This window comes from Pezoporus occidentalis, unplaced genomic scaffold, assembly GCF_034315485.1.
Source record: "Pezoporus occidentalis ecotype Australia unplaced genomic scaffold, CSIRO_AGI_Poc_V1 ctg93, whole genome shotgun sequence".
Taxonomy (NCBI): domain Eukaryota; kingdom Metazoa; phylum Chordata; class Aves; order Psittaciformes; family Psittacidae; genus Pezoporus; species Pezoporus occidentalis.
In genome coordinates, this window is record NW_026916294.1 from 7,562,597 (window position 1) to 7,589,062 (window position 26,466).

At 37.1% G+C, this 26,466-nt stretch overlaps 1 long non-coding RNA gene across 1 annotated transcript in view; it reads left to right on the forward strand.

Moving 5' to 3' along the window:
• Positions 1-15,252: 15,252 nt before the first annotated feature.
• LOC134157130 (uncharacterized) overlaps positions 15,253-26,466 on the forward strand; it is a 38,318-nt gene continuing 27,104 nt past the window's right edge. The window contains exons 1-4 of the long non-coding RNA XR_009962195.1: positions 15,253-15,400; positions 15,827-15,897; positions 22,682-22,839; positions 25,771-25,877. This is a non-coding gene — a long non-coding RNA (uncharacterized LOC134157130). The remainder of the gene's footprint in view (positions 15,401-15,826; positions 15,898-22,681; positions 22,840-25,770; positions 25,878-26,466) is intronic.

Consider the following 26,466-nt stretch of genomic DNA (forward strand, 5'->3'; position numbering starts at 1 on the left):
TAGTTGCCTTCAACATTGTGATAGGGAAATGGCACTATTCATATCTATGCAGCCCATGTGAAATGAATGAAGAGGTAGCTGATTGACGGATCTCAAAAGTAGTTGTCAATGGGGGTGTTTTTACCAGAATCTTGAAGACATAAATAATAGGTCTAATATTATTTAGTATCTGTTTAGTAGTATAAAGTAAATAGAAAATCACTTAAAAGTCACAAAGCTTGGTGGACAGCCAAACTGTCAAGGTCAAAGAACTCTTTAGACTGAGAGGTAAATTAAGCCTATTGAAAGAAAAAAAAAACTGAAATATTATAGTATCAAATAATCCATGTAATACCTACATGAAGGCATAGGAGCAGAAAGAAGAGGCTGCTTTGAGGAGACAATACGAAAAAGATCAGAGAAATAACTCAGCATGATCTCTATGCGTGATGTGTTGGGAAATGAGGTTGTAATATGATCTCTGGTTGTAGAATTAAGGAATCACTGACAAAAAAAAGGAAAGGTCTCCATTTTTTAACCTTGTGTAGGGCAGTGATTTAGCTTTATAATTCTGTTATTTATGATTCTGGTTTTGGGGCCCAGCTTTTCATGTCTTTGGGGAAAACTTAGATTTCCAAAAGATGAGACCTATAATTAGCTTGCAAGAAGTACTCGGAGAAATGCACAAAATGACATTCTTTTAACTAAATAGGTCAAACCCTTATGATTACAGCGTTAATACAGTTAATACCTTAATGGGAAGAAGATGTAAAATATGCTACAGCAAAAAGAGTTTAGAAAAATTAATAATTTGAAACTGAAGCTAGGTAAACTGGAAAAACATTTGAACATAGCAAGCTAAAATGGAATGAGTATTTTCTTCACCTCTTGATTTCTTGGTGCCTAGCTTTCTTTCATGAAAGCCTGACTCTTAGTTCTTGTTTCAGTAACAAAAGTGATTTAGTTTGGGGTTTTGTGGATTTTATCTTTTTCTCCTGAATTTTCTGCTTCTCTGTTACGTGCTGAAGTATTTTGTGTCTGGTTGCATCAATCATGTTGTGTTTCCTAAAGTACATAATACATTGTCAAGTTATGTATTCTTTAACCCTGAATAGGGCCTTCACATGTGTACACACAGGTATAAATTCGCTATTTGCTGTGGTGCTGGAAGCTGTATTTGCCAGAAGGCGTGTAGGACCAGATGAGTGAATTAATTTTGTCTAATGTTGGACTTACTTGGATGTTGAATTAAAAGTTCAAGTTGAACTCCACCATCCTTTTAGGAGACAGTATGAAATGTTTGTAAAGGCACACATTTTCTACTGTTTAAATACCCAGCAACGCTAACAAACAAAAAAACACCTACCTGTAGTTCTTCTAGCACTAAGGAGGGGCAGGATGGAAGACCGTTAGTCCTTTGATTTTTAAAATAATTAATTCTTGTACATTTAAGGCTGGAACTGTATCTGGTATTCCGATAAAACATTTCATCATAGTCACATAAACGGTAATATGCGGGATCTAAAATTTATGCATATATGCACTGTGGTACAGGTCAGTTTTGCTTTTAATGACTTGGATATGTGACTAGGCCTCAAATAGTTGTTTATGGTGGTACCCAAAGGTTTCCTGGGTTGGGTTTTGCTTTAGCTGAAAATCCAAATCTCACAACTTTATGTGGGGGAAATTGTATAAATGTGAGGAATTGTATAAATTTAATGGGTTTAGTTCACTCTGATTTTGATTAAAAGCTATGTTCTGATTCTGTAGGTGGTAACTTTGCACTTACAACTTGATTTCCACTTACAGTTAACAATAAGCAAATTGAAAAATACGAAGTTTACTTACTAGCTTGATCAGAAACTTCAATACCTTGCTGAGTTAAGTATTGATGTATGCACTGCAGTAGCGAATTGTGCCTGACTAAGAAGCTACATGTGGAGATCGTATAAAGTAACAGGAGTTAAAGTAACTAGGAGTAACATTGCTCATACTGATGTTCAAACTCATATCCTGGCCTTGGCTTTTTTATTCCTGCAGTACCAGAGAAAAAAGACCTTTCAAAGTCTAATCTGACAATTTTTCTTCTTTTAGTCAGCCCCAGAAGCAAGCTGGGAACGTGGATACATATGGCTGCTGCGCATCAACACAGACAACTTGTGATGAGTCTGTGATAAGCGAGGGGATTTAACTGTAGTCGTTTATGTAAAATGTACCCTCAGGACTGACAGAATGATTGGTACTGCAGTGACAACAGGGCTAGAAGTGTTTTTTTTATATGACTCTTTATTTTGATTTCAATGCCAATATTTTAAAGTTCAGTTGAAAAGTCAAATTACAAATATACTGCATCTTGCCAATAACAGTCTCTGTATGCTGCCCCTTTTTGCCTTCTGCAGTTATACTTATTTACAGTTATTTGTACCATATTTTTGTAGATTATATTCAGCCTATTAGTTGCCTGTGAGCCATTCGCAGAGTACTTGCTGTTTGTTGTGTCTGTGAACACCAAATTAGTGTTAGTATTGTTTTTGCAAGCAAGTAATGTAGGTATTAAGCAAAAGGACTGCTAATGCATTCTGGATAATTCCTGTCAAAATTTTAGTTCCTGCTATGAATGTCCAGTTACTGACAAAATATTTACAAATTGGGAATCTGATTCCTGAGTGCATGACTGTTAATAGGAAATTAGGTTTGGTGCTTTAAGTTAGAAAAATAATACTTTTGTTTAACTATATGTTGCCTTGAACTGAAAAGCTAGACCATCTGGTATCTAACCTATTAACTTAAATAACATACATAATATTTACTTTGGGATAAATATAGAAGAGTGAAGAAAGATGCTATTTTGTTATTCAGGACACTGGATTACATTTTCATATGATGAGATATATTTCATATGACAGATATACTTTTATGGATTTGCTGTGGGCTTACTATATAAGTTTGGAAGTTTGTAAGGTATTTCCTTTGTGTAAACCACTTTCAACTATAAAATGGGATTCCAGGATTTGCTTTCAGAGTTTTGATTTTAAACTTTTACTAGAGGTATGTCTTAGCAGCTATTGAACTCAACAGCAAAACTCTCACAGGTTTCCTGACATAGGAATGGGCACCACCTCAAGTCATTTTATAATTATACATTGGTTTGAAGGTCTGAGTTTAATTGTGATGCACAAGTTAAAAAAACAGTGTCTTATGACTTACTCATAAATATTACATCTTTGGAATTTGCCAGTATTAGTTGTCCAGGCACCTTGATATATGATGATTAGAAAATCTGATTAGGTGTGGTATGTATTTCCAGAAAAATACTTTTTATATGTTTACTAACCATTTACATTAGAAGAGAGCTTACTATTTTTTTCAAAATGTCATTATTGCTAAATTCAATATAATATAAATTGTTTAATTGCATACAGAATAGATTTGAGATGATGCAAACTTGGAATTATAGGTTAATAGTCTGGTACTTAAGTTACATTAAAAATGCATACTCTAGGAAGAAAGAATGAACAAGAGTTCTTACTTGTCCTGGGTTCAGCAGTAGCAGTCATTTTTCTCCTTCCTAGTAGCTGGTGCCTTGCTGTGTTTTTGACTTTCAGCCTGGGAACAGCGCTGATAACACCGATGCTTTTAGTTGTTGCTCAGTAATGTTTACTCTGACCAAGGACTTTCTGAGTCTCGTGCTCTGCCAGGGAGGAGGGGAAGCTGGGAGGAAGCAGAGACAGGACCCCTGACCCAAACTGACCAAAGAGGTATTCCATACCACAGCACGTCATGCCCAGTATATAAACTGGGGGCAGTTACCCGGAAGCACTAGATCACTTCTTGGGTGGGGCTGGGTATTTGTCGGCTGGTGGTGAGCAGTTGTATTCTCTTCCCTTGTTCTTTTCCTTATCATTATTATTATTGGTGGTAGCAGCAGTGGTTTGTGTTATACCTTAGTTACTGGACTGTTCTTATCTCAACCAGTGGGAGTTAAATTCTTTCAGTTCTCCTCCCCGTCCTTCTGGGAGGGGGAGGGAGCGAGTGGCTGCGTGGCTGACTGGGCTTAAACCGCAACAGAACTGTTAAAAGGTATTGAAAAATATTCCTCCAAAGTAGAATTTTAAACATCATTGCAGACTTTTAAAACTAATATTATTCATCTTCATCCATTATATATTAAAATAAACCTTTGACATTTTTGTTGCTACTGAAATGCTTGAATTTTATTCTTCCTGTGCAAAATATTAGTTTTCTAAGTTTCAATACTGACAAAGATAATATTGCTAATCAAAAAACAGTTTAGCAGCAAATTCCTGTAACTTCTGAACTATTTTATATACTTTTAAGTATACAGTATTTGTGTGCTTCTCATTTAGATGATTAAATTATGACATTATAATACTATGTTTGTGTTCAGAACTAAAAATATATGCTTTTATTTGATTACATGTGTTAACCAAATATCATATCACAATTCATCAATATCACACCACTACAGTTACATGGCATTGTAAGTTAAAGGCTGTCTTAGGTTATTGATAATATTTTGAGTGGGATGTGGCTTTATTAAAACCAGTGCACTCACTGTCTTCAGCACTGAGCTGGTCTTAAATATATTTACCATAACCAGGGTTCTAATATTTGAAGTAGTATTTTACAAATACAAAGAAGTACAAACCTGTACAGCTGAGAGCACATTTGTTAGACTGGACAATCTCCCTGATGCAGCACACTTTTTTTCTGTTATAGATCCTTTACAAAGGTGTTTTTAGAGTTACACAGCTCTATGTACTATAGGTGGTTGAAGACTTTTTTTTTAACTGTCACTAAATAAGCATCTGTATGAGAGGAAATAAAAACTGTTTAGTGCTATCAGTTTTTTTTTTATTATCCCATTCAGAAGACATGAAATTACTGGACAGAACTGTAAAGCAGGCAGAAGCAGATATTACTACCAGCCTTTAGAACAGAACCCTGAGAAAGGACATGGTGCTATTAAAGTGGTGCTAGCTTTCCTGGATGCCAAAGGCCAGCTGAGGACCTCCTGAAAATGTCATACAAGGCTTCTTATTCAAAACAGTGAATATTATGGAACAGTAACTCCTCAAAAGCATAAACAAAGTTATACAAACTATGACATAGCCTTTATAGTGATGCCTGGAATTTAATTTTGCCTAGTTCTAATGAATAATGAAGAAAAAAGGAATCTGTGGCTACGATTTCAACTCCCATATGACCATACATTACCTTTCATTAATTATACTTAATGGTACCTGGTGTAAACAACTTTTCACTTTTGTGATCATGGTTCAAGTAACATCCAGTAGAGAAGTGGCTAGAAAAGCAGCTTTCTTCAAACAGCTTTATGTTAAGTGAGCCCAGAACTTAATTTCAACTCAATTTTGATGTCACTGTTCAGCGGTCTTTTAGTCCAGAATTTGCTACCTTTATACTGAGTAGTACTGGATAGATCAGGATCTTTACTGTTTGTCTCCATCACAGGTTTTGGTCATTGTGGGAAAGTTGATTTAGCCACCTGCCGTAAGCCATGTTCAAACTATAAGAATTTTCAAGGAAATCCCCATGATTACCAGATGTCCAGAAGCAAGATCAGTGTCTGGAACTCTGAGCTAACTTAAGCATCTCTTACTACATAGACTTTATTTAACAGAGTATTTACCTGGTGGTTTTCAGAAAGCTGCAGGCTCTTCCTTACAGTCTCTGGAGAAGAGGTAGATGCAGTTTAGCACTGGGCTTTCCCCGGGCTAATAAGTCCTGCAGAGAGGCAGAACATAACATCCCAGCCCTGGGACTGCTTGTCTTGGTTTGTTAACATGCAAACTGCATTCACACAGCTTCCTGTTTCCTTTATGCCCTGACCCATACTCTCAAAAAAAGTCTAACTGTGCTAAATTCTCAGTGTTACTAATGCTAGTGGAGTGGAACTGCACTTATGTGTTGGCGTGAAATTTCCCCGAGGTTAACAAATACTTAATCTGTGACTGCATGGGCAAGTGTTTTAAGCCTATTGGCATAAACTGTTTTGACAGTGCACACAAATAATCTGAAAGAAGCTAGGCAAAAGAAAAGGACAGCTGAAGCGCAGGAGCTGTTTCAGTCTGATCTTACTAGTAGCCAGTGGGATGCCCAAAAACCTGCCAAAGGCTGAGAGAGCTAACAAAGAAAAAAGCATATTCCTGGGAGGCATCCCAGTGCTGTTCTGAAGTTAAGCTGTGGGCATAAAGAAACCCCATAAAAAATCAAGCAACTAGTGTTTATCAAGGCAAAGGCACAGAATGAGGCCAGATTTTCCTTCAAGAAACTACTGCCAAGTGGCCTTGAGCTGTGTGGAACAGATAGACAGGATATGTCTCATAGAAACTTCAGAGGTAATCCGTGCCCATGGTCTTTGCCACTATTGCAGTGCTTCAGTAAATGGAGAATGAGAATCCTGCTTTTTCATCCTACATGTCACAGTATCTGAGATTCAGTATTGTCTGTTACATTAATGCTTGTTATTTAATAGCTGACATCTGGTTAGAAGTTTCCCATAGACATACTTTACTTTCTGGCAGATTTTGCTGAGTAGAATTCAGATCTGTGGATTGTTTTCAGGCCTGCATTTTCTGCTTTTCCTCTGGTTCCCAGAGAGGTCCCTATAATTGTTCCTAAGCTAAAAGGTAAGTTACTACAAATGGTTTTTGCATTTCATTTGCACTTACTGCTCTGTGGTATTCCATTTTCTCCAGTGCTGTCCCATGTAGCTTGATTTTCATTAATGCTACAGTCCCTTTGCATGATGATTCTTTGCTTTAAGGAAATGTTACTTTAAGACAAAAATAATATACCCAAGGCAGTATTGCTTTAGAAAGGTGGCAGTAACTGCCACTGCTGCTGACTCCTTCAGAGTATAGAAGTACGGCTTGGTCATTGCACTGAGCTATTTAGGCTTTTATATAACAAAAATTAAAGCGTAGTGGTTCTTTTAGGAGTTTCATGTTATAATGCCTGGGAAATATACAGTGCTCTGCTTCTGTTAATGGTAGTTTGGTGAATTACATTGATCTCTGCCATTGAGACTGTATTCATATTCTCAAGAAGTATTGTAAGGATCCTCTAATTAGGTAGCTGATGAAACTTTTTAAGCAAAGAAATGTTCTTTTCCTTTTGCCTATACCTGTGTAAGTACATATTCTTAACAGCGTTTTACCCTAATTGCATCAAAACAGGTTTCAGTTGCATTTTTTCTAGATCTGAAATGCAGCTTAGCTAGTTGGTTTCTCAACGTCTTCTCCAGTATTCTCCTTTTTTGTTATTCTCAGTTATTTTTTGCTTTTCTTTACTAACCATTAAGTGTCTCCAGAATAATTTTCATGCTCACGACTTCTGATAGTTTTTTATCAAATCTTCAGCCCTGTAATTCTATAAAATGACTTCGTTCTCATAACAATATGCCAATTCGTGTTCAAAGAATTGCACCCTGCAATACATTTCATAGTTCCCCATAAGCATTTTCTATTGATTCAGTCAACTTATTTTTCACCACCTAGCAACCTCAAAATTCAGAAAACAGAAGTGAATCTCTTCAACAGATATTTTATTAATTCTCAGCTCACTGTCATAGGCATTTTATAGTGTCCTCAGCTGAAATTAGGAAGTTATGTTTTGACTTTGAGTAATATATTTATCAGGGAAAATTTTATTCCACTGGGGTTATGGTGCAGCAAATGAAGTTGTTTGCAGTTCAGCAGTCACCTGAGATATTAATTGAAAGTTCAGAACATCTGTGTTTCTCATCAGATTTAGCTGATAGCACACTTGGATTCATAAAAAACAACCTGAAAAAAACCCACAATATTTAATTGGGCTACACATTTAAGGAAAACTTGAATTCATAATGTTGGTATTCAGAATTCACATAGTTCATAGAATCATAGAATAGTTAAGAGTTGGAAAGGACCTTAAGATTGTCAAGTTCCAACTCCCTTGCCATGGTCAGGGACACCTCACACTAATCCGTGTCACCCAAGGCTCTGTCCAACCCAGCCTTGAATACCATCAGGGAAGGAGCATTCACAATTTCCTTGGGCAACCCATTCCAGTGCCTTACCACTCTCGCAGTAAAGAACTTCCTCCTTATATCCAATCTAAACTTCCCATTTAAGTTTTAACCCATTACCCCTTCTCCTACCATTACAGTCCCTAATGAAGAGTCTCTTCCCAGCATCCTTATAGGCCCCCTTCAGATACTGCATTTATTATAGGTACTGGCAACTGATTGGGTGTGTTGGGATGGAATGATGTCTGGCAAGCCTCCTACCAGAACACTTCCCCTTGTCAGCCTCCAGTAGACCTGGCCTCCCAAATTGAGTCCCATGTTCTAAATTTCTAAACAGAAGAAAGATGAAGAATAAGATCTTGGAAAACAGAACAAAAATTCTTTTATTACTCAGCACCAGCTTTATGTAGAGTATTTTGTGGAATTGTATTTCAAGTTTAATGACAATAAGGCAAGTTTCTAAGGCTGACAAAGTTATGAAGCTGGTTGCAGAATTAGGATCTTTATATGGAATTTTAAAATTTCCAGGGGATATCCTGGTAGGGAAAAAACTCTTTAATCAAGGCCATGGTTCCATTTTCATTTTGAAGTATTAAGTTTTGTAGATTTTGCATGTTTTAGTAATTACGTAGTTGTCAGATAATTTCTGTAGGGGCTATTTTAATACAGCCATACTGATATTCTGTATCAGAATTCACAAGATTACAGCATCCACCATTATGTAATATATACACATGGAAAGAGCAGACACTTGAAAACGGGGGTCATGAGAATGGTGCACCAAAAAGAGGTATTTAGAAGACAAGCTAGAAGGAACAGATCCGAAATTCCACCTCTTTCACAAATCTCAGTGTTCATGAGATTGGAATTGGCAGATTGTAACAGCTGTGGTTGTGTAGGTGACCCTGTGGATTTGGTTGTCTTTCTCAGCTTTCTCTTGAAAAATATGAGTCCATTTTTAGAGCCCTGTCACTCAGGCAAAGGCAGCTCTAGTTTTTTATCCCCCTTAGCCTTAAGTGATCCAGACCTGTATCTCCTATCTGTCTCTGCTTGATCCTGTGTTTGATGAGCTGCATTAGAAGGGAAATTTCTTTTTTTTTGAGAAAGGGATGCTGGGGTGAAAAATACTTCTGATGCCCAATCTCAGGAATTATGAGGCTTTTTTTGTTTGGTTGGTTTTTTGGGGGGTGTGTTTTTTGTTGTTTTGTTTTGTTTATTGTGGGTTTCTTTTGTTGTTGTGTTTGTTTTTTTTTTGTTTTCTGCCATTGGAATAAAAAAAGGGGTGGGGGAGAGAAAAATGAGCAGGGGGTTATAAAGAAATGCAGAGATCAGCAGAAAAGTACAAATGTATATGCATATATATAATGGTAATTTAAGGTTTTAGGTACTTGTTTGTATTTAAATATTGTTTTCAAGCTCCCAGTTCTTCAGTTACCCCATCTATACTGGTTTTTATAAGAGCAAGATTTTATGGGTCTGAAATACTCACACTTGGGAGAATGTTCAAAAACTACTTAGACAAGGCCCATAGTGACATGATTTAGTGGTGGCCTTGGCAGTGCTGGGGGAAGAGTTGGACTTGATGATCTTAAAGGTCTTTTCCAACCTAGCTGACTCTATGATTCTAGGATATGGCCATCTGTACAGTTGCAGCTGAGTCAAGTTAAGAGATAACACTCCTGAGGCTGCCCATGCCCTCCCCAGCCTACATCCATGGTCTGCTGTCAGATTTACAGACGTTATAGTACCTCTGTAGCTCAGCTCCACAAAAACAGGCTCGGTTTTAACAAAATCCAATCAAAAGGCTACTATTGGCAGCATTTGTGCTAACCTAGAGTGTTTTGACAGGAGCAGATAAAGGCAGTGACTGCATTGCAGGCTCTGGCTGTCTGAGATGGTTGGAGAGGGGGCCTGGGGCAGCAGCGCTGCACCTGACTCAGCAGCCATCAGCACAGTGTGCCTAGCTGCCAGCAATGAGTTCCATATTTTTTTCAGCTTTCTTAGCTTTAACAGTGCTTGCAAAAATTGTGTCTCAGACATAATAGTGATTTCTGCCATGAATCAAAATAGCTGCTGTTGCAGCTGCCAATTTGTGTGGTCTCTGAAATCCTGAGCGAAATACAACCTGGTCTAGGTGAAGATGTCCTTGGTCATTGCAAGCAGGTTGGACTAGATGAGCTTTGAAGGTCCCTTCCAACCCAAACTATTCTGTGATTCTATGATTTTTGAAAGTCAGCTCCACACTAAGGAAAGAATGTGGATCACAAGATGAAAGTGGCTGGCTGGCTTTCTCTGTGTTTGCTGTATGATGTTAAATCAATGGTCCAGAATTTATTAACTTTTATTTTAAAACTAAAAAAAATTCCTCTCAGTAATGTGTTCATCTGACACTGTTTTATTTAGTATTTGGTTGGAATAGGATTCTATCATTATCAGAGATCTTTCTTTCTCACTTGTTTGACAGAATGAAAATATTGTAGTCACTGACAGCATCTTAATTTCACCCACAAAATGCATTTTATGAAGGTAACACCTAATTCTAACAAAAATAAGGACCCATCAACAGTCATAAAATTGAAAAAAAAAAAATCATCTTCATCTGTTTGTTTTTCCTTGTTTGTTTTTCATGTTCCCAACCTGTCAGTTAGTGGTGATAGGACTAAACAGAGGCAAGCAAGGAAAGCAAATTTAGCTGTGAAGCCCTGTCAGTGAATTATCTTTTTTTTCCATCGGAATAATATATGTGCTGTCACACATCCGCAGGTTTGCTGTTAATTCAAACCTTTTCTGCCTGACTGAATTAAAACAAAACAAATAAGATGGACAGGTTGTAGAGGTGAACCTACATGCACAGTTCATATATGGACTCTAATATATAAGGCATAAATTACAGAATCGGTAAGTTACCTTAAAATTGTTGTAACCTTTCCAAATAAGGTCATACTGTGGAACTTGTGTGCACAGTCAAAAATCAGAAAGGACAGTATTTGGACGATTTCCATCAGCATCTACTGTTTTTCAGACTTCTTATATGTTACTTACTAAAAAGTCACCTATGGTAGCTTCACAAGCAAACAGTTTTCTATGCTTTTCGAGGAGAAGTTGCTAGTATTTTTCATACTTATTTGTTGCACTATAGGAAATGTTTTTTAAAGTAAATTCCTTAAAGATGTGAGGATATTGTTATGAGGACCACAATGTTCACTCTTAGGGCACATCAAATATTGGTGAAGGGGAAGTAGAAAGAATGAATACAACTTTTTTGTTCTGTTTTTGTTTTTGCTAGCACTATATTGAATAATAAACAGAACATTTGGTTATATCCTGTTTTCCTAAGAAGAGCCATCTGCTTTTAGAGTCGGGTGGGTTGCATTACTGGCCTGTTTTGTGACAAGCTGCTAGCTGAGCTGAATAAAATCAGATGTTGGTTAAAGTTCACCAGCATGAATTCTATCAGATACTTTGATTTTGTTCATAATCCCAGTAGATGCCTAATCACAGAAGTCTCATCTGAATTACTAGAACTACTATATCAGAGACAGTGTCTTAGCGCCATGTCCAGACCTTTTTGTGTCAAGGAGTTCACTGGTCTGCTTATTTTCATATTGGCCTCTTAGCTTGTGTTTGCCTTATATCTCCACCAATAGTATTTCTTTTTCCTCAGTAATATACATTAAGCCACTTGTCCTTCCTGATTTCTTACACTCCTAATTCACTGTTGTCAGCTGCCTTCTGAGGTGATCAGAAAACAAGAAGAAACACAAAACAGTGCTCTAGTTTACTGTTATTCCTGTACTCTGCTGTTGAATAATGTTTTAACTTGCATTTGTACCTTCTGAATGTTTATCTCCCAGATGTCTTAAGAAAAAATATCCTTACTCTTTGGGTGAAGAATTTTGCAGAGAAAATGCTTTTGCTCCAATGACTCAGATTCATGAAATATGCTGTCCTTCCTCAGAATCTGGTTCTGCAAATGCATGCACACATGCATATGATTTCCAGTGTACTGCTTTTGCCACTGTTCTTGCTAGAACTGAACATACGCATCCATGTCCATACTTGAGATCATGCAAAAACAAAGACCTCTCTCCCTCCCTCTGACCTGTCATTGCATGGTGACAACAGATGTGAGGCTTCTGAAATTTGTCAGCCTCTGGACAAAGCAGAAATCTTGCTCTTGGCAAGTAGTCATCTTTACGTATTTTCTGTTACATTTCAACAAACCTTGGCTAAACCTGCAAATTCTGTGAAATGAAATACTGCCTAAATTAGCCTGGTAGGTACAACAGATGTGTTCTTCATTTTCTGTAGGAAAGTATGACATGGGAGTTTGAGATGCTAAAGAGAAATAGGCTTATTTGATGACTAAACCAGTTCAAATTTACATGAGATGAATTAAATCTTTGATGCTATCAGCAAGTAAAAGAATATAGTTAATAGCTTTCTGCAAGTCATTTCTTCAACTGCCTAACTTGTCCTAAGTATTTTACCTTGTTTGGTCCTCAATAGTGTGTATTTTTGCTGGCACCTGTATGTTGCATAAGACCTCTATATAGAACTCAACTGGATGAATTTTATCTGCTGTTCAGCATGCAGTAGTTTACAACAAAGCTAGCCATGCCTTGTTAAATATTCATAAAAATAAGGATTTCTGATTAACTGAAAAAATCCCCTTGATCTCAGCAGCAGAATTTATGGTTTCAGTATTCCATTCAATAATAAATAGTTACTTCTCTAACAGTTGCATAGATAATGATAAGTAAACTGAACTTTAATCTTTCAGGTAACATTCTGTTGCTTCTGAATATTTCCCTATATTTGTTTTATGATTATTAATATGCATGATAAAACCAGAATGTCCGTGAAACGTTTTTACAGTTATGAAAAAAGAGTGGAGACATGTTACTATGTGGAAGTCATACTTTTGAGAGCAAGTGAAATAATGGTTAGGATTATAATTGGACTTCTAACATTCATCTGGGTAATTGTTGCCAAAACCCATCTTGTAGCTATGCAAAGCATGGCAGATGGTCCTTTCTGATATCTCAAAAAGTACAGTATAACCTTCTTACCTGATGCTTTGCTAATCCTCATTCTTTATGAATCTGCAGAAAAAAATTGGCAGCGTTTTCACTTCCACTGAGCAGAGATTTAAGATTAGGAAAAAGTGCTGAGAGAACAATTCATGTATTGCTGGGGATGTCATTATTTTTAGAGTAGGATACTTAGTGGGACAAAGTACAGTATTAGATAGCTGACATGTGTGACATACGTCCTTATTTTCTGTTCTGCTTTTGTGCCTGATAAATTTCTAAGCTTGGTACAATATATGGACAACTCTGTAGGTACTGAGAGTATACACTTTCCACACAGAATTCTTCTTCTGTATTGCAGAACCAGCTTTTGGGTTTTTATGGGATGGAGCATTCACAACTTCCCTGGGCAACCTGGAATCTTATGGTAAGGACATGACAATAGCAATCTCCTGAGAATGCCTACATAGAATTTGTTTGATATTTAGGCTTCTTTCCATGGCTCTGGGTAGATATATGACCTTTTTTTTCCATAATGTCTAGCACTATGCTAACTTTTTGACATTTGACAGTTGTTTTTCCTAATGTTTAGACAGACTATTTGTGTTGCAGTTTCAGTTAAACACATTCTATTTTGTTCTTGTCCTCACTGAGAAGTCAGAATAATCGATGCCTGTCTTTTTATAACATCCGTATTGTTACTTCCTGACAATTATGTCTTCCCTGAGCTATCTTTTCTTGAGTCTAAGCAAGCTTTTTTATCATCAGCTTCACTTTCCTAACTTTTAATCACTCTCTGTCATTCAAGGTTGTGAACTCTCTCACTTTGTTCATTCTCTTTTTGAAGTGTGATGAAAATGTTGAAGCTGGGTCCTTAACAGTATAAAATAAAGGAAAATATACTAATTGCTGATCTTACATATAATATCCTAGTAATACTATTCAAGCCTTGCATTTGCTTTCTTGTTGCCTGTTTTGAAGTTGAGATAGTTATCCTCTGTTTTCTGCTGTTTCTTTACATCTCATTATTTGTCTCTATTTAAGTGCCTGTGTATATTTTTATCAACTACATGATTGATGGCAGTCTATTTTTTCAATTTATCAAGCTCATATTATTATTCCTTTCCTGAAATATACTTAATGTTTCATTTCCCAACCTTTAAATAATTCATAAATTTGATTAGCTTATTGCCTCCTTTCAATTCTCCAATTTAAGCCTTTATTTGAATCCCAAGAATTCCTAAGTAGCGTTTTCAAGGTCCAATTCAAAACTCAGTAGCCCAATGTGGCTTCAGTCATTAATATTTCACTATTCTAGGCTCTGCCATAAATGCGCCATTGCCAGATGCACTGATTTGTCGACTGGTTGCACTTTTCCATGATCTTTACATGTATCTGAAGGCTGTTAAAGGTAGTTACTAAAACTTCCTGAGGAGACAGCATGATACATGTAATCTTCTGTCAGTGTCAGATTGACTAAAAAAGTAAGCTGAAAGCTGGATACAGGTAGAGGAACAACATGGTCTAGTAAATCTCTATTTTGCCTCCTTTGTCTAGACACTGTTCATTTCCTGCTCAAAGACCTGTAATGTTGCACTGTGATAGTAAAGTCTGTCTTTTGTAGTTCTCCATTCCTCAACCTCCTGTAGCACTGGGTTGTGGAATTCTTGGGTAGCTGGAACCAAAAAGCCACCAGGAACCCAGGGTGTCTCCATTGTGAGCAGCAGTCACTCTTCCATATGTTACTGTCTGTTGTTGCTCCCCAGCACTGTTTTAGGCATAGCAAGGAGCATTCTCAGAGATTCTTGCTTCTCACAATCTTCATCCAAGAGCTGCTTTAGCTGGCCACTCTGGTTCTTCATCCTTTTTTATGAAACCCCAGCTTTATATGGTGATTTTCACAAAAAGGTGGGTCTAGGAAGAGCTGGCACTTTGCATGCAGTGAGAACCTAAGAACACATTTTCCATGGTAGATGAAAAAGAGGGCAGTCCTCTGTGGCCCCTTCTTGGCCTCTTTCAGACAACGCAGGAGTAAAGTAATTATGTGGGGGTTAAAGACTAATCTTCATGCAAACTTCCAATGGTTAATTAGTGTATCTCTGAAGAGTAATCTCACTGACAGTGAGAACAACCTTACTTCCCAGAGAGCCTATTCATTACAGCTGCTGAGCTGCCAGGAGGGGAGCACAGCTATTTCCTCCCTCATCTCTACTAGAGCTTTGCTGCCAGTGGAAAGAGCTGCAGCTGCTACAAAGGAGAGGCAGTAATGCTAATGGGTTTATTCTGTGAACTAAAGTCTGAGGGTCTCCTTCTGTGACTCGATTGTGAAGAAGACCAGGTCAGACTATAATGTGTTATTAGACCTGGTATGGATAATTTGTGTTAGTGCTCTCTTAGTTTTTGGGAGGAGTTTGTGGCATTTTGACTCTTTCTTCAGTACAGATTTCCTTTCCACGCCATGATGACTGAGAGGCTTTGCTGGTCGAATTCTCAGTGCCTTCCCCTCTTTATGGTAGTGCTTACCAATAAATTCTCTCACTAAAGCTACACAAGTCAGTTGTTAAGCAGAGCACTCTTTGCTTTTTCATCCATTTCCTCTTCCATAAATGATTTATTTTGATTTCTTAAGGTTTTCTTATTGTTAAAACTGTGTTAAATGCATTAGGATTTACATACCCTGCAGTATGAAACAGCAAAACCACTAGATACTGTCTTGCCAGCTATTTTTTCTTGTTGAGTCTGAATCTCCAATTGCCAATTAAAGTCTGACTTGAGAGGCAGAACACTTGAGCAAAACAATGTGCTGTGGGACTCAAGAGCAGCTGGAGGAAGGAGGTAAGCATGGCTTAGTTAAAATACACTTTGTTCAGGTGTCTTTTGTTAAACTGAAGTGACAGGTAGTTGGGCTGCTAGCATTAAAACAAGTTAGGTAGATAGGAGGAAAGAAAGGCTAGGCTAACAATAAGAGTTACGCTGGCTTTAAACATCTTTAAAGTAAAATAACAACAAAACCAAGCAAAACAGAAAAATAACAAAGGAATTGGTTTGTTGGGTTGTTTTGGGGGTTTTGGTTTGGTTTTTTTGTTTGCTTGTTTTTGGGGGTTTTTGCTTTGTTGTTTTTTTTTTGACACCAGACATGATTCCCAGGAAATTTGAGCTTCCTGGGCAAAGTTATTCTTCATATTAAACAGGTAGAACAAAAAATTGACAAGGATTTCCCTAAAAAGGAAAAGAGATAAAGAAGTTTTACCAGAAGCTTTGGCAAGTAATTAACACAGGATTTGAGTATAATGCAGTAGAAAAACTTTTCACGTAGCATCTGGGCTGGTTATTTTTTGAAATATCATAGTTATGGCTCCAAAAGTTTGAGAATACCTTTAAGGAAAAAATGCAAAAATCAATACAGCCCTTGGAAAGAATTCTTTGGAGCTTACAGTAGCATAAAGATTAATTTTGGTTTTCTGTATTCTTACAGGTTTTGGTTATTTCCATGTAAATGCCGTAGGACTAGCAATAATACAATTTTCAGGCGAGCATAAGCTAGTTATAAACTAATTCATTTCAGTAGAATTTAGGAATCTAGCTCAATAGAAAATCCCAATCTCATCTGTTTTTAATATTTTTTCCCCTGTTAGCTTAATAATCAGCTCTAATGACAACCTATTTTTTGTGATTCTTTCTGCTGTCTCCCCAGTAAGAAGCTCTATCAATAACTACCTTGTATCGATTAGGAATATAATTCTTGGTATAATAGCTAGAGGTGTTGCCAAACTCCTAACATCACTGGAACATTTTGAGAAGAATGTAACTCACAGATAGTAGGGAGTGTTCTTACACATTTTTCTTAGGCTATGCAGCATTATTTTAGATTTTGATCTTGGAGGAATATCTTTTCAGCCCTGCTTTCTGCCTAGTTTTAGAAGACTAATATTTTCCATCACTCATGTAAGTTTTCTATTAACTTTATTGGAGAGAGTGACCCGGGCCTTCATTCAATAATGTAAGAAGTGCTTACGTTATAAAGAACTATGTAAGCCTTTTCTGACACTTCTGTATGTGCCACAGGTATGCCTGTAGATCAAATTCAGTAGAAGTGTTAATCAGCTAAATATTAGTAATATATGGAAAAAACATGCTTAGTAACATCTCTACTTGATTATGAACTAACTCAAATCTTTCTGCAAAGAAAGGAGTTAAATTTGGGGTCTTTCTATAGCTTTAATTAGCAGCTTAAGCAGTAATGCTTTCTTGCTCTGTTTCATCTTCTGAAATGTTATTTTCAGCTATCTCTGTACTACAATGAAATATGCTTACTGGAAACTTTCCAAGAAATAAAAATTCTTCCTCCTAATATTTGCAAGAGGCAAGCATATAAAATGAATATAAACAAGTTGGAGCAAACATATCACCAGCAAGCATTTATTCCCCCTGTATTTAGTTCGCATGATCAGATTTTCAGGTGCTACTAGAACAGTGAGGATAAGTTTCTTTTAATATATTCATTTATCATATTTTAATCTGATAGCTTTGTTTGAGCCCACATACTCTTCTGCAGTTGAACCTAGAAAAGAATGATACTGTTAGGCCACTGATAAGTCTTAATGGCCCTGATAAGATGTACATGGGAGTCCCATCCACACCTACTGCCACAGGGCTCCATTTAAGCCCAGACCAGGGAGCTGTTTCTTCCCTAAACTATGCTATAGAAGTGCTGGTTTCTGGCCTTGACCCTGGATGCATCTCACCCATGCCCTAAAGAGCTTCTTTCTTTGACAGACCCGTTAGATGTCTCTGGTAGTCTTGTCGCCAGCCTCATCTCTGGCCAAGCCTTCTTTTGTTCTTGGCTGCACCTTGGCCACAGTTCATCCTCTTGCAAGGCCTGGGGCTGTCAATGGAACTTGCTGCTGCTGCCTGACTTTGCCCACATGGCTCAGGTAGTCTGTGCTCCATTGGTAGGGCACTGCCTTAGCTGGAGTCATCTTCCCCTCAGGAGCAGCCTGTTCTTGCTGCTTCCTGACAGATAGCAATTATCTGACTGGTGCGTCAGGAAAAGTTATATTTTTATTCAGAGAAAAGATTAAAAAAAAAATTTTTGGAAAAAAGAAGCTTATCAAATACATTCATTGAACAGGTCTATGCCCCGATAAGTCTTCTAGGTTTCTTAATTGCAAGAGGAATAAGTTCTATGGATGCAACCCAAAAGACAGTTTTTAGCAGTTAACTAACAAGTTGCATCTTTAAAAGCCATGCTGACAACTTAAGAGATGGAGATATTTGAATTATTTCAGTTACCACCATTTTTAATCTCATCATCTAGCCTTGGTCAAAGTAATAGAGTAAATTCTGTGAATGGATCAATCAAAGTGTTTAATTAAAAACATAATGCTTTTAAAATTTTTGACCAGCTGATTTGCCTTGTGGATATAGATTTGTAGCTTGCAACAGGAGTACTAGTATGACCTGAGCAGAAGAAACTTGAATCCTTTTTCTATGGGATGCATCTCAGAGGGAGACTCCTGTCTGAATATATCTGGGCCAGAATCAGGCTATAAAGCTATTCTGTAACATTATCCAGCAATGACACTGATACGTGTTGTTGAATAAGTTTTAGTTGTACTTCATCACTCTACAGAGTGTAAAGAACAGAACTACAACAGGAACACAGGACCAATGAATCTCTCTCCCTTGTGATCGACTTTAGTCGTATTTTGTTCTTGTCCAGTGGCTAGTGGAATTGCATTTGAGATAGAAGACTTCAGTAATAAATATACAGTCTTGTAAAAACAGTTTCAATGACTAAATATGCTTTTTGGGTTTGATTAACTGGGAAATGTGCCAATCCTACTTGAACAATATCCCATAGGACTCTAATCTACCCAGTCAGGTCTGAAGCAGACTACTTACTAATTATTGAAAAGAATAAAACAAGAGAAAGGATAAGGGATAAATAAATAAAGTCACAACAAAAAACACCAAAACAACAACAAAAAAAACACCCAAATCCCCACCCAAACTGTATTCAGTTTATTTAGAGGCCTAAATTGACAGAGACTTACCTGTAAATTCAACCTTGCCCTGTGAATTGTCCTATTGATTTCAGTGAAATGTCCCAAAACATGGAGAGCTAAGCATGTAATGTATCGTTGCAGGACCAAGACTTTCTTCAGCCTAAAATTTTTCATTTTAGAATAACATCTGAACACCCTTAAAAAAGTTTCAGATACATATTAAAATGTTGAGTTTTAAGGGAAAACTATCAAAATCTCTTCTATCATTTTCCCCTGTTTATCTTAGCATTAAGAGACTCCAAGATGACACCTCAGTCTGAAAAACAAAGATACACTTTAAAAACCTGTGGAGGTGATCTGTGAGACCTGCTCCAAGACCTCCAGAGAAGGTAACAATTTTAGATAGCTCAACTTTTGTGCATTCAAAGTTTCATCTCAGATAAACTTTTATACCTCTCATCTACAAAGTAGTCAGTCTACTGCTGCTAGGTCTGATGTGGAAAGGGAAAATGGGCAATAATAGAATCTTAGAATACATAGGGTTGGAAAGGGCCTTAAGATCATCTAGTTCCAAGCTCCCTGCCACGGGCAGTCCCTGCCTTACCCTAGACCATGTCCTCTAAGTCTCTGTCCAACCTGGCCTTGTCTGTGATTGCAAGAATTTGAGCCAGAGAAATAAAACATTTTCACTGAAATAAAACAGTAAGCAAAGGGCATATGATAACTGTCATGAGAAATAATGTTGGTTGCCCAGTACAACAGGTCGCACCGCAGTTTGGATTGAGACTATTTTGTGGGTTTAGTTGATACTTGCTTATTTGCTTCATGAAACTTTGTAACACTTTTCATGGGTTTAGAATTGTTTATATTTTTATTTACCGAGTTTCTAAAATCAAGTAATTTCATATTTATATGTGTATTAGACAAGAAATACTTGTAAGAATGTAGTAGATGCCAACTAGCAAGCCCCACTTGGATATAAAAAACCTTGTTTTCAGTAGGGTAATTCAGTAAGTTGAGATTCTGTGAATAACCTGTTCAGCAGTAGAGAGTTATTTCATTATTCCCTTCTTCCAAGATCTCCAAGTGCACTCACGTATCCTGGAAAAGAAAGAATAAAAGGCACGTTTCTTCCATGAACAGTATTTTTCTCTGACAGTGTAGTTCCATTGATTTCAAATAAGTTGCTCGGGTTTCAGAATGTAGTTGAATTGTGCTTATCATTTGGGATGGATTGTTCATTGACAATGAAGCTGTTTCATGTCCATTTACTGCTGTTCATGAAATATGTTGTGCTTATTAAACATTTAACCATTAATAAGTTGTATTGAAGGAATCTGGAGCAGTGTAAAACCAAAAAATTGCAAAATAAGGACTGCAGTAATTTTCTTCTTTTTTATAGTCCCAGGCTTCATATCAACTGATGTGAAATAAGAAGCTCACATGGTCTTTAATGAGACAGATTATATTTATCATTCTTGTCAACTCTACTGAAAACGCTGTACTTTAATGGTTAGAACTTTAATGGTTCAAAACTGGCCTAAGCACATCTTGACACAGAAATGAGAGAAGTCTAAATTACCTTGTGTGATGCATTTTTATTGGGAATGAAAATATTTCTGTCTGCCTTGCAGGTACTTAAGTGTATGAGAACCTGAATCAAAATATTCTCTCTACCCATAGCATTGTCTAAAGTAAATCATGTTACCAGCTGTATGTCTAGTGAAAGACTGGTTTCAAATAACTAACAAATTATTTTATTATCAAAATGCTGAGGAAATTTGTTGCTCAAAAGCGATTCCTACTAACCTCACTGATGACTAAAGCAGTGTCCTGGGTTCACCAGTAGCAGTCATTTTTCTCCTTCTTAGTAGCTGGTGCAGTGCTGTGGTTTTGACTTTCAGCCTGGGAACAGTGCTGATAACACCGATGTTTTTAGTTGTTGCTCAGTAATGCTTACTCTGACCAAGGACGTTCTGAGTCTTGTGCTCTGCCAGGGAGGAGGGGAAGCTGGGAGGAAGCAGAGACAGGACACCTGACCCAAACTGATCAAAGGGGTATTCCATACCACAGCACGTCATTCCCAGTATATAAACTGGGGGCAGTTACCTGGAAGGGCTAGATTGCTGCTCAGTCGGGCTGGGTGTCGGGCGGCAGGTGGTGAGCAGTTGTATTCTCTTCCCTTCTTATTTCCCTTATCATTGTTATTATTGGTGGTAGCAGCAGTGGTTTTGTGTTATACCTTAGTTACTAAACTGCCTTTATCTCAACCCATGGGAGTTATATTCTTTTGATTCTCCTCCCCATCCCTCGGGGGGAGTGGCTCACAAAACACAAGTGATGTGTTTTTTTTTTAAGAAAAATCAAAAGGAATCCTTTCTTTTACAAGATGTAAAGACTTGAAATGAAACTGGGCTCTGTTCCATCATTGTCCAACTCCCTTTATTAAACAGTTTCGCTTCCTTCAAAAATTATATATGAAAAATTATAGTTATGGCACATTGTGTATTTTGCCCTATAGAAACAGGTTATTTATTATTTTCCTTTTCAAATGCTCCACTGAAAGACATACTTTTCTTAAATAATAATCTGGGGTATGCCTTCAGTCTCCCTCATGTCTGCCAGTGCAGGATTTGTTTTTTATGGGATATGGAGAATGCATGCAAAAGTTCTACTTGTGCTTCAATGTTTAAGCTCATATGTGAATAGCAGTGGAAATAGAGGTCTGGAGGTATGCTCACGGTGGTACAAAGAAAGCCAGACTGTTTCTTACTGCTGTCAAATCTTTTGAGGGCTTTAATGTGAGAATTGCCGTATCTGCCAGTCTGTCTGCCTGCTTGTCTCCGTAGGCCCTTGGTCTCCTCATTAACCTAGTTGTTATGCAAATTTCTGGCACTAGAGATCAAAAGAAGGGAAGTTCATCAACATAGTGGATTTCCTTCAGTGTGCAGCAAAAATGTTAGGGGGCAGAATGTCACTAAGTTTTTAGAGCAAGGTAGATCTCACAAAGAGGCCTCTTGCAAAATCCTAATATCTGTATAAAGGCTTGACACTTAGGTAATGTCCCTTCTTCAGCACAGATGATAAATAAGTATTTTACAAATACCCAGGCTTATTGGACAAACAATTCAATAGATATGATCACATTTCAGTAATGCATGTGAATGCAGTTTTAAGTACCTCATATTTTGCCCATTTCTATTCCCTTGATAGCTTAAACAGAGATTACTTTGTCCGGCCAAGGGTGTTCACTGTGAGTCAGTGACATCTGATCTGTCCTGACACTTGATAGCAGAATCTGTATTCTGTCCCAGGGCCAGCACTCAATATATTGGTTGCTAAAGAAGAAAGTGTACATGAGTTTTCTATACCAAGATTAATGGAAGTGTAAATATGGAAGTATCTTTGGTCTATAGTTCAAAGGAAAGTACAGAAGTAAAACATGTTTGAAGAGGAAGATACAGATGACGTGAAGGATTAATGCAAAAGACTTGAGTGTACTTGCTTAGGATTTCTCATTAACAGTCAGATGTGCTTTTAATTCAGCTATCTCTTATAAGATGAAGGCTATCTTTTCATATGTTTCATCTGCATCTTCTCTGCTTTTCCAGCTACCTCTGATGGGCTACCTGGTTGATGATTACAGATCCATTGCTCACTGTTGATCTTGTTTTCCCGAGGGATGACTCTTTACCAGACTACTATCACTTCAGCTGAAGACTTTCTCTGAATTTGCTTTTCTAAAGACGATAGCAAGAGCATGGCTGAGGTTAATCTTGGATGTTTATGAGCCTTCCTGGGGTTAGTGTGTACCAAAATATTAGAAAAAGATCTTAACAGAGGATAAGAAATAGTAGAGAAGGACAAATGTAGAACAAAGGCAGAAGCAACCATAAAGCAATATATATTTGTCAGACTTCCTTGCTAACTTACTTTAAATAAACCTCCCATATTACATCTCAGAGGACTCCATTACATTCTGTACTTTATCACTACTCCGAATTATATCTTGAATGAAATGGCTTTTTTGTGCGTTAATGGTTATAAGCAATTAATGGTTACTTCACCAGTTAATGGTTACTCTCTATCTCTCAATTCCTTCCCCCCCTTTTCTCTTCCTTGAAACTAGCTGTGAAATAAATCCTTGTGCTCACCAGAAACAGATACAAATGAGAATACCTTGTTATTGCAATGTCAATATTCTAGTCCAAGACAGGTGATATGAGACACTTTGACATGAGAGAGGATTATTCTGCCACTTTGCAAATACTTTGATAACAGAGAACAGCCAGAAGTAAAATGCAAATTCATGACTGTAGATATTAAGGTGAATGAGAATTTATACTGCTAGAAGCAAGTGAAAGGAACTTTGTGTACTATACACACTGCATTTCTGTTCAGGCTCAGGTAAGATTTTTGTTGGTGATTTGCAGAGTCACCTGCAGAAATTAATGACTGAAATAATTTCAAGTGATAAATATGCTAGAGAAAGTGTGGTCTCCTTTGGGGACTTCCTGCAATCAGTCAGAAAGACAGCAATTTGGCCAGTTATGCACCTTACTCTAATATTGACTAATGTTGTAGTCTGAGGGGAGGATCTAAGGTTCTCAATCTGCTTCCTAGCTGGAAGTGTCTGCAGGATGGATATCTATACTTCACTTAACAGGAGCCTCACCAGACAAGCTAGGCTGTGTAGTCTATAGACCTGGTAACCATTTCCTACCTGATGCTGACTCCCTCGAAATAAGTAACAACATGGTACACAAAAGTAGAAACAACAGGATTAAATTTGCTTATTATGAAATCTTGTGACAAAAATGTGGAAACCACATGTAAATCCTATGGGATAAACGTCATCATGATGCATTGAAAAATCATTTGGCTGCCTCTTCCTAATACCTTTTTCTGCCTCCCCTTGGGAGCATCACACCAGTGGGATACCAGACTTCAGAAATCTAGACTTTTTATTAATGTAAGTGGAATTATTGCTTATATTCCCTCTTTCTTTTGTTGTCTTCAAGATCATTACTGTAAAACAAAATTCTCCCACTGTTGTGTAGAGCACATCATATCCTTGACTGATTTACTAGCATCAGTAATAGCTGCTGAACTCTGTCTAGAGCACTATAGTCAGAGACTGGGTCTCCACAGAAGCTTTAAAAAGCACGCCAGCTGTCACAAGCACTTTTAAAACACAGTAAGAAAAATCTTTACATATCTGTGCTGTCCTCAAAACCTTTGAGATTTGTTCTCAGTCTTTACAAACCTGAGAACAGGTTGTTCTGTTTCTTCCCCTTTTTTCTTCCTTATTTTTGTACAAAGAGATCTTAATACTTGACAAGAGCTCATATAGAGGTATTGGTAATAGAAGCAAATAAGCATTGAGATGGTCATTGTAGCTGTCAGAACATGGAAGAAGTCTAACAATGGGTTGACATGCACAATGTATCAAAAATAGCATAGAGAGAAATTGAAGTGATCCTTGTCATACACAATTTGCATGACTTTTTTTTTTTCTATATTGAGAAAATTTTGCCAGAAGATGGAAAATCCTAACAGTTTCCCCTATTACAAAATTCAGAGGCAACCCTCTGGTGATCCAAGTCTCTAAAATAGGTTTAATTATTGATAATTAAAATAATTTGCTAGCAATCTGCCTGACAATTTATATCAGTCAGCAATTGATTACTTCATAAATAAACCTGTTGTAGTTGCTTTATTTTTTCCTCCTTTTTGTGTGCCATTCTGAAATAATGAGAAATTATAAATTAAAGCAAAATGTCATCATAAATATTAAAGTAAAACCATTTCAAAGCTCAACAATATCATGTCACCAACTTGAATGGAAAAAATATTTCTTTAATAACAAACTCCCACCAGAAATCTGGAAATATCCTAATCTTAATTCTTACTCATCTCTCGCTGTCCAATATTAATTTCCATTTATGTTTGCTTCTATACTTGAATGCTGGTACTGCATTTTAATAAATTCTAACCCTTTTCTGTCTTTAAAAATGTATTTCTTATGTGCTAGCATCACAGTCTTTCTGTAAACATAATTTTTCAATGTGACTTTTCAGCTTCATTAATTTTACATGAAGAAATCAAACCATAAAAGCATTCTTTTTAATGATACCACAAGACATGAAATATACCTTGTAAAGTCAGACAAGACTCAGGTAGTCATCTTAATGAGTTGTTGTTTCCTAAGTGGGGTAGTAAAAGGTGAGGTGACATTTCAAAGAAACTATAGATGGTTGATTTTAACCTCACTGATCTAAAGATTCGTTAGGAACTCAATATTCTGAATTCAGTGTGATCTATCACTTCTAGGATGTTGTACTTCAGAGTCTTGCATGAGAACTGATACCTTTTTATGCTCTTGTCACGTTGAGACTTGATCCTTGCTAATTTGGTGTTTATAAATGGAATGTTGAATTGCAAACTTTCTGTAGAAACCTGAACTGAAAGCATGGTAAACAATCTCCAAGACAACCGCAAGCCCATATTACTTCAACTTTTAACTGAATTCCAAATGATTTTGATATATCTTTGAAGGTAGCCGATGGTCAAAAAAATGTGGAAACTTACAGCTGCCACAGCAGTTGCTACCTGTGGCAATTCATGTTTAATGTACAGAGTTGTAGTGTCTAATGAAGTAAAGAATAATGAGACATATTACTGTCCTGTGCTATTGCAGAGGTACTTCAGGAAACATATTTTGTTCTAACTTTGAATGCCTGTGTCAAAAGATGATCATCCAAATGCAAAGAACATTGCAACGATGTCTCTGACAGGAAGAGCAGGGTAAGAATGCGTGTATGTATATTCATTTATTGCTGTTTCTCGGCATATTCTCCAACATCAAGCAGCCTGTGATCATCAAGTTCCTGAGCAAGAAGTCGTATTTTTTATTTAATGGCTATGTAGCGAAGATTTTACATAGGTCTATGCAAATATGAAGACACATAAGAAAGTGTGAAGTGGGATTTAAAAGCTTGGCACCTTTTTGTTTTTATAAATGCTTTGAAGCCACAGCTGTGAGCATCTAAATGTGAAACAACTTCTTTAATGGTCTAATTAATGACAGAGGGGAATGGGGCAATCACAAAAATAGAACTCTAATTTAGACAGAGTCACAGTCTTTTTGCCAGGTTCTCTGTCAAGGTGGTTATTTTCCCCCTTTTCAGTGAAACAGAATCAATCCTCAACCCAAGAGATTATACTGAGGCAGGTGCCAGCAGATTTATACCACCTGTCTCCATAATTTCTCTGAAGCAGCCTCATCGTGTGTACCACCTGAGGAGCTGTTTCAAAATGTCTTCAACTTATATATTGCTATTTGCCCTAATGGAATATAAAGCATTTTACAAATTACATCACTTTCTTTGCCACT